Here is a 6,854-nt window from a genome sequence, read left to right as displayed (position 1 = left end):
AAAAGAAGATATGAATATGGCCAATAGACACATGAAAAGATGTTCATCATCGCTAATCATCAGGGAAATGCAAATCAAAACTACACTAAGATATCACCTTACACCCGTTAGATTGGCAAAAACATCCAAAACCAAGAGCGACAAATGTTGGAGAGGTTGTGGAGAAAAAGGAACCCTCATACACTGTTGGTGGGAATGCAAACTGGTACAGCCACTATGGAAAACAGTATGGAGATTTCTCAAAAAGTTAAAAATAGAAATACCCTATGACCCAGCCATCCCATTACTGGGTATCTATCCTAAGAACCTGAAATCAGAAATCCCAAGACTCCCTTGCACCCCTATGTTCATCGCAGCATTATTTACAATAGCCAAGACGTGGAACCAACCTACATGCCCAGAAACTGATGATTGGATAAAGAAGATGTGGTATATATACACAATGGAATACTACTCAGCCATAAAAAAAAGACAAAATTGGCCCATTCACAGCAACGTGGATGGACCTCGAGGGTATTATGTTAAGCGAAATAAGCCAGTCAGAGAAAGACGAACTCTATATGACTCCACTCATAGGTGGAAGTTAGTATATTGATAAGGAGATCTGATCGGTGGTTACCAGGGAAAAGGGGGGGTGGGGGGAGGGCACAAAGGGGGAAGTGGTGTACCCACAACATGACTTACAATAATGTACAACTGAAATCTCACAAGGTTGTAATCTATCATAACACTAATAAAAAAAAAAAAAGCAAGCAGGATTGAATATAATTTCATGGCTAAATAACTTAGGAAAATTAACCATATTTATTGTGTTAATATACACAGCACTGTTAAGGATTAAGAGTGTTCAGCGTCTAGGGGACTCAGTAAACCACATCCCTTTTCCTACCAAGTTGTGAATCAACCAAAAAATAGGCACAAGAGTAGACAGCTGAGAACTATCACTCTTACTGAAAAAGCTGATGCTGGAGACGAGGTATTACCAGTGGGCATCCCAACAATGAACCCTCGAACTAGGCAGACTTAACACTGAGTCACTGACTGGCAGAGAGGACAATGGAGACTCTCCTCTCCACCTACTTCAAAAACTGTCCTGTAAAATTTGCAGCATGAAGGAGCAGGCCAGAGTTATGATTCCTGAGGGCAGCCTGGCTCCAAGAGTAAAACTGGCTAAGGGGCTGAGCTTTCTCACCCAGTTTCTTACCATCCAGCATCTTACCAGATAGGAAAGAGAAGGGATGGCCCAAGAGGCCAGGAATGTTAATAGAACCCCGTGCCGTGACACTACCTTCTCCACCTAATTTTTATTCTCTTAACCCAGTAGCCTTCAAACTAGAGTAAGTCTACCCTGGGATTCTACAAGTACTTTCCAAGGAGAACACAGGCACAGATAATCCTAAGGAAATCAATTCCATTTATTCAACTTTTACCTACTCTTGCCTAAAATTGAGCTGCCTGAAATATGCCTGAGGTTGAGATGTCACAACAATTCCATTTCTCCAACTCCCTTTAAAAATCATCCTTTTCCCAAGTATAAAAAGACAGGCTTCTTCTCACCTATCCCAGATCTTACTATGGCAAATTGCTCCTGTACATGAAAAGCCTCTAATGTACCATAAAAAGGAACGATTCTAAATATTGATGGCAATATTTAATTTAACCAAGGCATGATAAGCCTACAGGAAGATTTCCTGGCTTTCTTTATCTTACAAATATTTCTGTTAAGAGAAAACCATGGTGGTAGAAAATGGGTATTTGGGTCTGTGTTGGGGTGCTCTGAGTTCAGATATATTATAGAGTGGGGTGGCAGGAGTTATGATCATTTTTGTCTAATGTCATTTCCTCTTCCATTTTCTGATGATGTCAAAGAATACTATTGAGATAGCAAAAAGAAATATTGAAGGGGGTTGCACCCTACTTCATCTGGGTAACAAGCTCACAGCAAGGTTTCATGCTCCATATAGCAATCTCAGAATTCAAATATGAAAGATTTGTGGAAAACATTCTGGGAATCAGCAGTCAGCTACAAGGCACACCTGCTCAGCAATGAGAAAGAGCTTGGTGTAAAATCTCACTCTCCTGTGTCTCAGTTGCATATTTCAGATGGTTTCAAGGAAAAGGATGTTAAAAAATTCCAAATTTCCTTCCAACAGATCAATGTTACATGTAAAAGGAACATATATTAGAGATAAGTTAATGTTTCGTATTTTATTGATTATTCAGACTCATAGGAAAAAATATTTTCATCTAAAGATTATTGAATATGGTAAATCTATACTCATTTTTTCACCCAAACACTTCCACTCATTGTCACTTATTAACCATTTCTGACATTATTCATCCCTATCTTTTATGTAATAAACTTAGATTTTGATATATAGTTTTCTATTGTAAGTAAAGCATTTAACAATAATCATTTATTCATCTTCTGTAAGCCCTGCACCTAATAGTCCCACAAAATGTTTTCCTATTCTGCCTTGTAGCAAAAAATTAGTCATCTATAGATTCATGAACTAATTTGGGAAGAGGAGCTCCATCCATTTCATTAAGAGACATATTTCCAATACAATTTTAGTTCTTTTTAGTAATTATTTGTAAAAATTTGTAATGTAGTTATAATCAATTATGTACTACTAATAATTGTAGTAATAACTCAATCCTAAAGAAATTTTTGACACTTAGAACCTTTGGTCACAGAAAATTTAAAGAATTATAAACAAGTTTTTATTGCAGAAAAGAATGATAGGGTAAGCAATAAAATACATTTGAGCATAAAATATATTTTTAACTTCTATGGGAAAGAAGAATGAAAATATAAAGTCAAAGAGAAAAAAGAATAATGTCAAACTTCTGTAAAAATGGATGATGATGAGTATTCCATTTCTATAGGATTTAATTTCATTAAATTCATTTTTTTTATTCCCAAGGAAGATTAGCCCTGAGCTACCATCTGCCAGTCCTCCTCTTTTTTCTGAGGAAGACTAGCCCTGAACTAACATCTGCGCCCATCTTCCTCTACTTTATATCATTAAATTCATTTTTAAGTGACGTTACTCTTTTTATTTTAAAATATTCATATTTACATTGCACCAGAAATTACATCTTTTGCAACTAAACTTAGGATAAAAAAATTTTACATGTCAATTTAAAAATTATTTGGGGGAGTATGTCAGCAAAAATGTATGAAGACCATTTCCTTAACCCTTTCAGCTTACCCACTGAGATCAACTTGGGATATGGCTATACCCCTTGAGAAAGAAGTCAGCAGTCAATTAGGGTAGTCCTGCTCCCATCTTTGGAAGGCCACTTCTCCATTACTGATTTCACCTCTTTTGTGGGATCTCCTGGGGCCACTGGTAAAGTATAAATTTTGTTGCCAGACTGCCCTGACTGGGTCAGAATAATACATCAATTAAATCAGCTCCAATGCTATTCTGTACCCAAGGTTATAATTTACAACCTGTTCTGTTTCCATCTCGAATTATGTCCCGCAACCTTGTTCAACTTATCAGAAGTTCTAAAAGAAGATCAAATGATAACAAAAAAATACTCTAAAAATTAAGAGCCAAAAAGATGTCCTCAATTTGATTATGAACCCCTCCCAATATGAATTTTCCAGGGAGAAATGAAAGTTCAGAAATTACCTTATTCTTCTAAATTATAGCCCAAAGTAATCAGTACCAACTTCATGTTGTAGTCTAAAATTATTAATGTCCAACGTTGAACTCTCTTGCTTTTGTGAATTAAGGTTCAAACAACAGGTTTTGTCACTCTCTGGCAGTGAACTTAGCTCCCAAAACTGAAGCTCCCCCTCCCCCAGAAGGCCTATCCTGTTAAGTTTACCCCACACCTCCTTTGGCATGGGCAGGCCCCTGTGAAACTTGTGGTATGAAGCAGCAAAGCAGAAAGCCCACTTTGTGGGTGGCCTGGCTCTCATGACAAAGAGAAGAAGAAGGTGGGCTTCACGTGCCAAAATTACACACCAGGAAACTTGCTAGTAGCACTGGAATATAGTATCGAGCTTTATGTTAGTGGCACCCCTTCTATACTTCAAGAAACATCTGATGTGGGAAAGAAGTGTTTTCCCCTAAAACAGAGAAATAGAATTACAAGAAACAGTCTCTCACATTTAAGAAATATTTATTGAGCTGAAATTTCTGAGCTAGGTTTGCTGGGAGATTCATAAGTGAATCAGAGCTGGATGCTGCCTGACAAGCAATGATTAATATTTCTAATATATTCATATATGTTAATGCTACATATTTTAGATTTTGTTACCGCAGTGCACTACTTCTGGTACCAATTTTTGTATCAGTATAGGTCAGGCTTTGTTTGCTACCAAAAACCCCCAAATATCTCAGTGACTTAGCACAGCAGAGATGTATTTCTCATCCATACAATCATATGTGTTAGCCTGGAGCTCTTTTCCACTTGTACTGACTCTAGGACCCTGGCTGATGGAAGCAGTCACCATCTGAAACATTGTTGGGGTGATATATTAAAGAAGGCCACAAATTTATTGTCGCTCTTCTCCTCAGTCCCCATCAAGAGGTGGAGTTTATTTCCCCCCCATTGAAACTGAGCTGTCTCTCTGACTTCTTTAACCAATAGAATGTGTTATTTCCAGGCCTCAACTTACAAAGACCTGGAAGCTTTTATACTTTTGAGAGTTCTGAGCCACCATGTAAGAAGTCAGGCTACTCTGCTGAAGAAGCCACATGAAGTAAGGCTGAGGGATAACACTGGGAAGAAGAAAGGCTCAACCATTCTAGCATCCCAGTTGAGCCTCCAAATTACTCTAGCCCCAGAAAATACCCAGCTGGAACCACACGAGAGACTCCAAGCAAGAATAGACAACTGCCCATAAGCCCACTCAATCCACAAAACCATTAGAGATAATAAAATGTTTTAAGTCACTAAGATTTGGGGTGGTTTGTTATGCAGCAAGAGATAAAACATTCCATCACTGTACCAAAAGGAAAGAGAGCATGAGAAATTGTGCAGGGGTTCTTAAAGCTTTTGCTTGGAAGTGACACAGATCACTTCCAATCACATTTCATTGGCCATGCTAAGTTTAAAGGAGTATGGAAATGCAAGTCTACTGCACATGTGTGGGAAAAGAAATGGAAATATTTGGTGGGTAGTACTAATATCTCCTAGAAGTAGGTCAGGGCTAGAGAGGTACCTCTTCCATAGAGACGACAAGTAAATCGTAAGTATGTCAAGGAAAAAAATTAACAAAGAGAAAAAAACGTAGACAATGATAGATGCTTGTAGATGACCTCTGGGCAAAGTAAGGATGTATCTAAGGAGGAAAAGGAGGGTGCAAAGGAGTCAGAAAAGGAACATCTACAGAAGCAAAAGGAGAAATCTTAGAACCCAAAGGAGAGTTTTCAAGAACAGAATAGTCAAGAAGAGCATAAAATAAATGGCCAACATGGGTGGTATGGGCAAGGAATGTATAGAAACTCAAAGAAGAAAGAGATCGGAGTGGGCTGATGTAGTCACAGGCCTGGGACAGAGGCAGAATTAGAGAAGGAATTGGAAGGTAACAGAATTTGGATGGTTAGAAAAGAGAGAGAAAGGTACTCTCAGTGAGAAAATAGCATGAGTAAAGTCTTGGAGTGGGGAATGAACCCAGCAATTGGAGGGAATGGGACTCGGTATTGCAAAGTGAAACTTATCACTGTTAAGAGAGGGTATGTGTCACACCGGAGTAACAGATAAATTGGATTAGATTTGCTGCAGAAGGGGAAGTCAGGGAAGCCATTTGTGGATTTATGGAGGCCTTTGAGTGCCCACTGAGATTTCTGAGTTGTCTCTTAAATACTGAGTACCACTGGAGATAGGTATCTGAGAAAAAAAAAAAAAGGTATATATAGTACTAGTCCCCTCATCTAGGAATGAAGGAGGGAAAGACAGAGCAGGCGACCAGTAGGTAATTTATTGTACTATTCAAAGCAGGAGTATCCTACTGGGAGAGATTGTTACCTAGGGGGTAAGAAAAAGGAAGAAATTCCTTGAGACCAGCTCATGGGGCTTAGAATGAGAATAAGTTGCTCAGAGACTCAAAAAAAAAGAAAAAGAAAAAAGAAGAAGAAGGGCTTCAAGTGAGAAGTTGAGATATTTTATCAAGGATACAAAAAATGTTTAACTTTTTACTTTCTATGGCAAACAATGTTGGTTACCTACCCAACATTCTCCATCCCACTTTCTTGACAACAGAACTACAACACTGCTCAATTCCTCTCTTCCCTCCAAACTAATTAAGGAAAGAAATCTATACACACATAATTCAGCTCCAAGGTAAATCCTAATTGGTCTAAGCCAGTTGTTCTCAACCAGTATCATCTCTCCAGGGAGTGGTGTGTCGGGTAGACAGAAAGAAGGTTGTTTCTTTGATGTCACAATGCCTGGGGTGTGCTACTGACATTTAGTGGGCAGGGACCAGAGATGTTAAATGTCCAGCAGTACATGTCACAGTCCTCCATAAGGATTGCCAAAAGCCAGATAAACACTGACCAGTCATGGTAGTCCCCTGCTTCTTGTCAGTTACTGCTTTAGGGAATAGCTGCTGACCCAGTTCCAGTCAATAAGATACATGAAGTTTACTGCTGTGACGCCTCTGGGGTGGTTTCTTCCTGCCTGCTGATGTTGTCCCAACTGTATGATACCTGGGACTGCTACAGCCATCTTCTCCCCAAAATCAGTTTCTTCCCAATCTCCCTGTTTCCATCACTGGCACCTCCATTTCCTGTCACCTTAAAGCATTTTGACTTCTCCCAACCATTAACCCTAGGATGATCACTCATTCAGGTTTTACTCCTGTTCTCCCAATGTAATTAATAGTGCTC

The sequence above is a fragment of the Equus quagga genome, chromosome 3, assembly GCF_021613505.1.
Source record: "Equus quagga isolate Etosha38 chromosome 3, UCLA_HA_Equagga_1.0, whole genome shotgun sequence".
Taxonomy (NCBI): Eukaryota; Metazoa; Chordata; class Mammalia; order Perissodactyla; family Equidae; genus Equus; species Equus quagga.
The sequence above is the reverse complement of the archived record's forward strand: the minus strand, read 5'-3'. Positions refer to the sequence as shown.